General features: G+C 37.7%; 1 protein-coding gene across 1 annotated transcript in view; it reads left to right on the top strand.

Annotated features, from left to right (window-relative positions):
• Positions 1-9942, top strand: part of LOC108573162 (heparan sulfate 2-O-sulfotransferase pipe) — a 102044-nt gene that overhangs the window by 63755 nt on the left and 28347 nt on the right. The window lies entirely within an intron of this gene.

The following is a 9942-nucleotide window of genomic DNA, read 5'->3' as shown; positions in this document are numbered from 1 at the left end:
CAATATCATTCATTGATAAATTATGTATATTTTAATGTGTGACTGCCTCTCCTGCAAAGGAGACGAAACCAATTTATCAAATTTTCAAATATTTAAATAGTACTTCTGCTATAATTGCTAAAGTTTAATTATTATAAAAATCACTACTTCGAATCCTTAATTTTATCTACAAAAAACACTTTGCTCCTACGTCGTCGTTAACCAGAAAGTCAATAAAACACTGCATGAAAAGGCGTGTAATTTAAAAAAAAAAAAGAATGCGTGAGAAACGTGGCACGATTAATACAACTCCGAGAAGCGAGGAATGACCGTGGAATTTCATGGAACAGCTTTCATACGTAGAACCCACGACCAATTGGATCACTGCACTTCCAAGGATCTGTCTTCTAATCGATCTGTTCTGATCTCCGCTCGTTGCATCACGGAAGGACGTAGAACATCTCGGTGTCGTGCACGCTAGTCTGGTCACGAACTGGTCTAATCTACTGGAATCGCTAAAACTTCCCGATATCGAACTTCCACTCTAAATCAATATTAACACTTTTTACCTAATTTACGAGCCAACTGTCGATGAAATATTAACGAGAACAGCTCGTGCACTGTGAGCATAAGCAATTCACGAAGGTGACTGTCTCTATTCGAGAAAATATTTACTCGAACAACAGTAAAGCGTGTAAAAGTAGATACACAGCGGATCGTTTGCTTAATTTCAGGAAAACTTTTACTGTAATACAGAGAATTGCAGTAACCGTGAAACTCTTTGCGGATTTGATAAATTTTTATTTGATGAAATGCAATAACTCGTTTGGGCAATGCATTCAGAATAAATTTGTTTTTTGTAATTATTGCAAATATTGGCATTCTTAAAAATGATGACAGTTTCTGAGAAGCTCAAGCTTTAAACTTTCCTGGGTTTAATAAATTTTATTTTTTCAAAATTGTAATAATTTTTCTTGGATAACGTATTCAGAATAAATTCGTTTTTTGCAAATATCGCAAAAATTGGCACATTTTTTTAAATGTACCACAATAGTAGAGAGTTTCTTTCGCGTTCTCTTTAAGAAATAGAACTTAAACATTTCTAGATTCGATAAATTTTATTTTTACAAAGTGTGATTATTTTTCTTGGATAACGTTTTCAGAATAAATTCGTTTTTTGCAAATATTGCCAAAATTGTCACATTTAAAAATGCACCACAGTAATATTGAGTTCCTTTAAGAGGTACAACCAATGAAATTTAGATTAACATCATCTGTAAGGATGCATTATGTAAAATAGGATAGTATAACAAAATTTGTAGGAAGGGAACGGTAATTAAAAATTATAATTGGATAGTAAATTTGTAAAGGTATACGCAATTAGAATTGCAAAAGGATAGAACCGTGATAAATAGATGTTTCTGTCCGATGCTTTCGTAACCAATGAAGGGGTACTTCAATATCGCGCTTAGAAAACTGCTAAAAAATGCTAATTGCTTTTCCCACATTTTTTTCTCCACTTAAGTGTATTACGTAAAATAGATCTCGAGGAAAGGTTAATTAAGTGCAGCTAAGAGGGTGGCAAGGTTAAACAGGAAATTGTTAATGCAGCTCTTCACATCCTGCTCTTCAAACTCTTCAACTCAGCACGAAATTACGGAAACATGCGTACCTCCGTTCAATTTGCAGAATTTATTAAATCTGGCCAACTCAAATGCACACGTACACATACGGAATATGTGACAAAGCATGTGTTTAACCAACAGAGGACAAATCTAGCTTATTACCTGATGGCCGCGGAAATTCTCCACCATGATTTGCCAACAAGGTAAACTCCCCATTTTGGCGATTAGAGATATATACAGCCAGTTCACGACATTCGGGCAGATTCTAATCTACTTAGAAACAATCGACACCACTTTGAGCGCTCTAACATGCAATACTCGACATTCTTGGCGGTCCAGACCGCAAAAATCGACATCACAAATAAAGCGCGATCACCATCGCGACAATAAGTAGTTGGCACATACACACCTAACCACAAAGAAGCGCGGGAAGCTGCGTTAACAGCATGAGAGCGTTTAAAAAGGACAATCAGGAAAATTAATTTTATTCCATTAACGAAAAGTAATGTGATTACTTGGAAAGAAATTCTGCATTTAATATTGATAAATTTTTCAACTTAGTCGATGAAATGCTAATTTTATTCGTCGATCGTTAGACAGTTAACCCTTTGAATCCTGATTTTTCTTCGTTCGTGAGAAACAAAACTTACGGTTGGCACATTTCGATGGGAGGAGCAAGGATAAATATAGAAAATAATTATTGTACAAAGATTTGGTCAAAATTGGGTAAAAAAAGAGACCCAAACACGCTTTTAACATAACGTTAAGGGAACATAAACTTGATAACACTAAAGTTATTAAAAGAATAAGAAGACGATGGGTCGAAAAAGACCCGAGGACAGCACTAGGTGTAATTATTTGTATTACCTGTATTCTCCACAGAGAATTATTTCAAAAAACTACAAAATATCACTGCTTCACAGACACCAAAAATCAACAAAACATAATTAATACACTACACCAGTGATGGCGAACCTTTTGAGCTCGGTGTGTCAAAATTGAGCAAAAACCTAGCTTAACTCGGGTGCCGTGTCACATCTAGAAATATCAGCGCGCGTTGACTGTTCCTGGGCGGAGACGAAGATGCGTGTCACCTTTGACACGCGTGTCATAGGTTCGCCATCGCTGCACTGCACCAAAGACACAAGCAAAATTCATCATAACCGCGAAACTCGCAATATCAATGAAATTTCATACGCGAAAAGGAGAAAGTATTAATTTTCCATTATCAGCGAGTGTTGACTTGACGAAGGAGAAAGCAGCTCGAAAGGCATCTCTTCGTGTATGCAAAAAGTATCGTCCGTGCTTTAATTGAATCACGAGGTACCTGGTGGTTCCTAATGATCCGTGTCGTACCCCGAGATTCCGCGTTTCGTGCAATTAAACCCGCTTAATTACCTTTTTCGACAAAGATCGAGCGTTGGGAATCGCCTAGCATCTGGGATGGATCCGATCCGATAAACACTGGACGTGATCTGAAAGCACTTTACGGCGAGGTACGTGCAACACCTGCGGCGATGTTCAGGCTGACCATCGTAACAGCGTTGTGACTTAATAATTAACGGAACCGAATTAACCGTACCGTGAAAATGCCTGTGGCGGGAAGAGAAGAAGCACGACAGAATAGCCTCGTGTTACGTGGGGTCGATGAAACGAACGATGATTAACAATGGACGATTGTGAAGATGATTATGAGAGGCGAATATGTGTGGATCTCGAGAGAATCTCGAGAAAGGTCGAAATGTTGCCGATTCAAATGTATTTGTAGCTGCTTCCTATTTCTTCATTTCTTTTATTTTACTTTTTGCAGGAAACGTGTGATGTTTTACTTGAGAAAAGAGTATACATATTTTAGGATTAGATTGAATTTGACGTGGAGACGAGTTAATTGAACGTGCAATTTAATTGTTACATGGAACGTATTAACATTAGGAACTTTGATAAAGATGTGGTAGGAGGAATTTAGTGATCCTCTTGAGATCGTAGGAGAGATCGAGACGTGTTTTGTTGAGATGATTTACTTCCTATTTTTGTAGGAAGCGTAATTGTCGAGACTTGAAAGAGAAGTGCATTCGAATTAGAATTGAATTGAATAAAATAGGAAATTAGAGGAATGAAACGTGGGTTTTAATTATTTTGCTGAATGTATTATATTTTTAATGGAAAATTGGCCAACGTAATTTTAGTCTTTAGCAGCGAAAGTCCCATAACTCTATTTCAATTTTCCTGCTATATCTATCCAGGGAAAGATGTACCGCTTGCCTGGACCGAAATTCAATCTTCCTTAAACCAATATTGCTTATAGTAGCCGACTATGCGGTTTAACTTCTACCTCCAACATCCTGATCTTGGAACGGTTTCAATCCAAGGCCCTTTACAGCCTAGAAAATCCGTGCTTCACAGCCAGCAGCATACTGCTAGAAAGGCCTTCAAGCATTACCACTAACGACTGTATAAAGTTCAGCAACACTGTGACCTATACTCTCTTACTAAACAGAATGTTTTTTGAAGTACCCTGTATATGTATATATACATAAGAGAAAAAAATATATGGTTCCATTTTTAAAAAAGGAACCTGACTTTGAAATGTTCCCCCACCACTCGACCTGCAAAAAACTTATTTGCACCATATGGGTGCCCCCCTTCATACCACATAATTTTTGGTTCAAACATTTTTTTTTTATAGGATCAGGCCCTTGCGAGATATTTTAATTTTTCAGAATAAAGAAAACACCCTGCATATTTGTAAATAATAATTTCTTATTTTTTCAAGTAAAGTCTCTATATTTCTAGCCAATTCAAAAGAATCTTCCAGCAAAATACTAACACTTCAACAACCGTAAACACCATATACCATTCATGGCGAATATTAAAACTTTCTAATATTACAATTCTCTAATATTCAAATTTTCTAATATTACAATTCTCTAATATTCAAATTTTCTAATATTACAATTCTCTAATATTCAAATTTTCTAATATTACAATTCTCTAATATTCAAATTTTCTAATATTACAATTCTCTAATATTCAAATTTTCTAATATTACAATTCTCTAATATTCAAGTTTTAGTAGAAAGAACAATACTTTCTATTAATTATTCTCGATCACTTCATCGACTACATTTTCTTAACATAATCTTTCATAACACAAGTGCCCAAATGCACGAATAGAGGAGTAAGGAATTAAAATCAAGCAAACTCTCAGCACTGCCGAATATCATCATCCATCACGATTCCTGAATAACAAAGAGTAAACTATCGATCAACGATAAAAAATTACCGTATCGGTTACCTGGAATAGAAAGGATTCGTGGCAAACGAGACAAAGGAAAGAAAAGACGTCGCGAGGGGAGAGACACTTTGGTTAGCACTTCCGCTAATAAGATGTCGAAGCACGAATTAACGATCGTGGTGATTAAGAGGTCGACTGGCTTCTCGGCCAAGATCAACGATCTTTCGAGTAGAATCGAGGGCCCTCGAGGTAGCTGTCGGTCATCTAGAAAGTTGCCGCTCCCAACGTTGCAAAAAGAAAGAAAACAGAAGGAGAATTGCAAGAAGCACGGAGCGTTTCTTCGCTTTCTTCCTTGTGAACATTGACCCGACGACTGTCTGAATCCGAGCATGCAACTCGAATTGATCCGATTATGTGACCCAGTCGTGATTTCGAAGAACGTCGATTGATTCTTGCGGCGGAATAATTACAAGTTGCAAACTGCAATGATATCTGTGACGATAATTAGACTGCGGATTTTTATGCAAATTCATATTTTTATAATAGAAGGTAGATTACATTTTCGGTTTATTTATTATGCGCATTTTGTGTATTTTTCTGCCTTCAAATTTTCCATAAATCTTTCAATATTTCAAAAATCCAAGAAAGATAAACTTCTTTCTAATTAAAATGAATTCATCGTTCCGCCTTCCTTTTAATTCTTTTTACTCGAGAAATTTATTTACTTTCACCCTAATTTTTTAACCTAAGAAATCAAAGAAAAACGAGCTACCTTCTAGTGAATCACCCAAGAATCAATTCACCGTCCCACCGAAACGATCAAACCTGTAAATCTATATATATATATCCAACAACAGATTAATCGATTTAACCTACATCCACATAATCCCCCAGGTACTCGTGTTCCAATAATCTGCTTCAGGCTTTCACGTACACTTATCCACAACTCATGTTCCTGGTAAGCGATTATCGCAGACAGTTGCAACCGATTCAAAGAGTTTCAATTTACGGACAAGTCCTCCCGAAGCAATCGGTGGTACAGGTGGTGAGCAATCAGCCCGGTGTAATGCAACATCGTGGATCGAGTCGTGATAGAGACATTATAAGGTATACAAGTGTAACGTGGTGCATGTCTCCCCGGGACTGTTCGACACGACAATGGCGATTGGATGGAACGTTAGGCGGATTTACGCTCGATCTGTTTTATATCGGTCGAGCAAGCCTGAGAAACTGAAGCTACTACAAATGAATCGCTCAGCAGACAATGTTTTCACGGTTTCGAGACACAAGTTCGCCTCGTTTGCTCTTTTCTTCAACTTGAAATTACCATCGAGGACTGATTCTGTTTACTTCGGATTGCGATAAACAGGCATGATAAAAGCAATGAACAGTCGCAAAGCAGCCGAAAACCAAGTCAGTCTGTCAGTTTGGCGTGAGTGTGGAAGAAGTGTTCAAGAAGCCACGATACGATACGACAAGGCCTGTGTAGGCGGTGCGAACTAGTCTTACTCGTCGTGTTATCTCTGTAACTAGCGGAATAGACACCTTAATAAAATCCTATTCCTACAAAAGTTATATTCAAAGTATTTAGAATATGTACCTGCATATATTGTAGTGTTAGATATAACAATGTGGTTTATTATAATATATGAGAATTGAAGTTAAGGTAAAATTTGTTCAATTTTACAAGGATGTTCTTTCGGCGTGCACGAACGTAAATTAGAAACCGTTGCACGATGAAACGAGAGTTTCCTTGCGCGTAGGAAGAGAGAAGAAGGCTTGTATTGAAGTTAAAAGGTGGCGATTTCGTTTATTCAACAGCTCCATTGACATTATGTACGTCGGTAAATACTTCTTTCATTATAGTTTAAATAGCCGTCGCCCACAGGTGTGCACTGCCAAAATTCTGGCATGCACTTTCCCCTTCGTAATTTACGAACGTATTATTCACATTTGGCAGCTTTAACTTGCCACGGGAAAAGAGAAATCTGAGAGTTTCGTTGCTTCTGCTACATATTCACACGTTTATCAGGATTCGCGTAATTTATAGTAAATTAATCGTCGAAGACGAAATAGTCTCATTAGCGTTTTTAAATATTATCAATGTTTCTCGAAATCAAACTCAAGTTTGAAGTGTGCACGCAATATTTGGCATTTATTAAACGAAGAGATGATTGGTTGAAAATTTTCAGGAAACTAAACTAACCGCACATTTGAAGTGGAAGCAACGCAACAAAAAGAAAATAGAAATCTGCAAATTTCATTATCTCCATTATCAATGGACTGCAGATTTTTATGCAAATTCATATTTTTATGAGTATAATTAAAAAAATAGAAGCTGAGAGATAGGCAATTGTTTTGTTCAGTAAACATTATAACGAGTACTATATTTTTCCACAAATGCATAAAAATCCGCGGTCTAATTGTCGGTTTTCAAAATAACATACATTATTTTCCAATAATCGCCCAGTTTATAATAAAGTAATTGTCTAACATAAAATTGTCCAACTAAATTTTCCAGAAATGCATAAAAATCCGCTGTTCGTGTTTTGCGAACTTCGCGACGCGATGCGTAGTTCGACCGGTGCGCAAAGAATTCACGAACTGCTCTCGCGGCAAACTAATGGCACGAGTGCTGTTTAAATTTGTAGATGAGATTTGTGGTGGGTGAAAAAGAGATATATGTTTTACACGATAGACAAATACTGGCTGATTGGTGGTGACTGTTACTTTTTATTTTTCGTGATGTCTCAAAGTTGGTGATAGAATCTCTGATCGAATCTCTGTGTGTGTTTGTGTTTTTATAAGTTCGATGTGTACAGTGATTGGTGGTGTGAAATGTGTGAGAAGTGGTGGGAGTATCGGTTGATTGGTGTTTGGGACGTGTGGTAGGGTTTGTCTGGTGGAGTCGAAGTGGGGAAATTGTTGCTAAAATTGTTATATTAGGGGATGGGAAAATCCTGAGGTCGGAAGGTGGTTTATGAGTGTAGTGCATGTGGTGTCCAGATGTAGGGTATTCGACTTTCTAAGGTAATAAAACAATTTGCTGATGGCGAGGAGAGAGACCAATTTACGGAAAATATATTATTTGTGAATATGGTAGGGCTCCATTGTTCGAGTCCTCGATACGGTCGAACATCCGCGGTCTAATCGTCAGTTTCTAAAATGAAATACATTATTTTCCAATAATCGCCCAATTTGCAATAAAATAATTCTCTAAAGCAAAACGTTCGCTCTGTCAATTTCAAATATTATTAATCTTCTCCAACGACAAACTGAAACTTGAAGAACGCACGCAATACCAGCTTGACATTTATCAAACGAAGAAGTGATTGATTGAAAAATTGCAAGAAACTTTAAGCGAGCCGCGTATCTATTCGACGCGGAAACAACACATAAAGAAAATTGCAAAAGCTACTTCCTACAGGGTTTTGTACCATTTTAACCGTGCGGTATTTCAAATCGCTTCCGTAAGTGATTGGACGAGTCCGAAGATACCACTTTCCGAACACCTTTCCCACGAATGAAAGTGTAAAACGAGGTACACGATTTTTAATCACGTGGAATCCCGTGTCTGGACGATCTTCGGCAGATGTAAAGTTTCGTCGAAGAGAAAGGCCCCTCGTCATAAATATCAACGGGTACGAAAATTCTTCCTGGTGAATGTCTCTTATTAATTGGTTACCTCGTTTCGATCTGTTTTACATAATGTCGTTCGATCGGCGCGGCGTCTTAAAAGTTAATTCGGCTCGTCCCGAATTTCTCTCCCCGATGGTAAATCCTTACCTCACCTTTCAGAATGTGAAGAAGAACATAAGGGTACACCTTTTCACATTTTTCTCTTCCTCGGTGAACTGCCTTAGACTAAAAATTCCCTTCTTTCTTTTCTCTTTATCTCTGTAGAAATTTATAATATGTAATACGTTTAACCCTTTCGTTACCTGTGAGACACATATGTTCCACTTGAGTGTTACTCGGGCCGACTACACTTAAATATCGCAACCTCACGAGAACACTGTGCCACTATTATCGGAGCTACCGCACTCGTCTGCAGCGTTAAACGTCTGTTTTCGAGTTTGTCCTTGTCACTCGGTCACTATCGCACGTTCACCAAAAGGGCGCGGAAACGTTAATTGGGTAGACGGATTTAAACGTTGCCTCGTGGTCCGGATTTGTCCACGCCAGGGAGCAAAGTCGGAGCCAGGCAGGATTTTTGTCCGTTCGATGTCCACACAAGGGAGCGTCTTGGAGCAAGTATCCGTTTTTGTCCATAAAAATCGTAGATCGGCCCTCTTTTTATCCTTGCTGGGGGTCCCCTGGGCCAGCGAGACTGATGGAGTGGGGGAGTGAGATAGTGGGGGAGTCTATAAGGGATGGTGACGAGGGAAGTGACGAGGGCGCTACTCTGGTGGCCGCTCGGAGCACTACCCTCTTTACGGGGTGCGCTACAACGTAAATTTGAGCACGAATGGGTTAACTATAGAGACGTAAATTATTTAAAAATTATTTGAAGTCTAGCCTGTATGATAAATAAATGTTTATCCATTAATAATATCGATGATAATAATAATAACAACTTAACGGTATTGATATACAAATGTGACAATTCAGATTACACTGAATCCTTCAAGAAATTCCGATAATAAATGGAATAAACAGAATGAGCGATGGGAATCCCAATGATCTTGCGAGAAAAGCAGTAAAATATGTTCGATTATGTATTCAGTTAAGAAATCACGGTGATTTTTTTTTTTTTTTATAAAGTAACACGGTTACTGAAAGCTAAAAATAATCACTTAAACGATTCATACCTCGTTCTCGTTTAAACTGAGCAATGAAGTATGACTCGATCTCCACTGTCTACGAGATTCCTGAACGAGTCATAAAAGAAGTCGTAACTTCTGTTCTCACGAAGAAAACGTTAGCCGTTCGAAAAGTGATGTTCTGCTTTCGCGGAAATAGTGATTCAAAGATGATAAAGAAAATGAAAAACAAAGTATCCTTTCCTTATGACATCGGGTATATAACAGAGAATAATGTGTAATAAGAATCAAACGCGAAATATTTTTACAATAAAGGAATTTTTATTATTCAGAGAAATTA

The sequence above is a fragment of the Habropoda laboriosa genome, unplaced genomic scaffold, assembly GCF_001263275.1.
Source record: "Habropoda laboriosa isolate 0110345459 unplaced genomic scaffold, ASM126327v1 scaffold124, whole genome shotgun sequence".
NCBI lineage: Eukaryota > Metazoa > Arthropoda > Insecta > Hymenoptera > Apidae > Habropoda > Habropoda laboriosa.
This window is presented reverse-complemented; position numbering and strand designations above follow the sequence as displayed.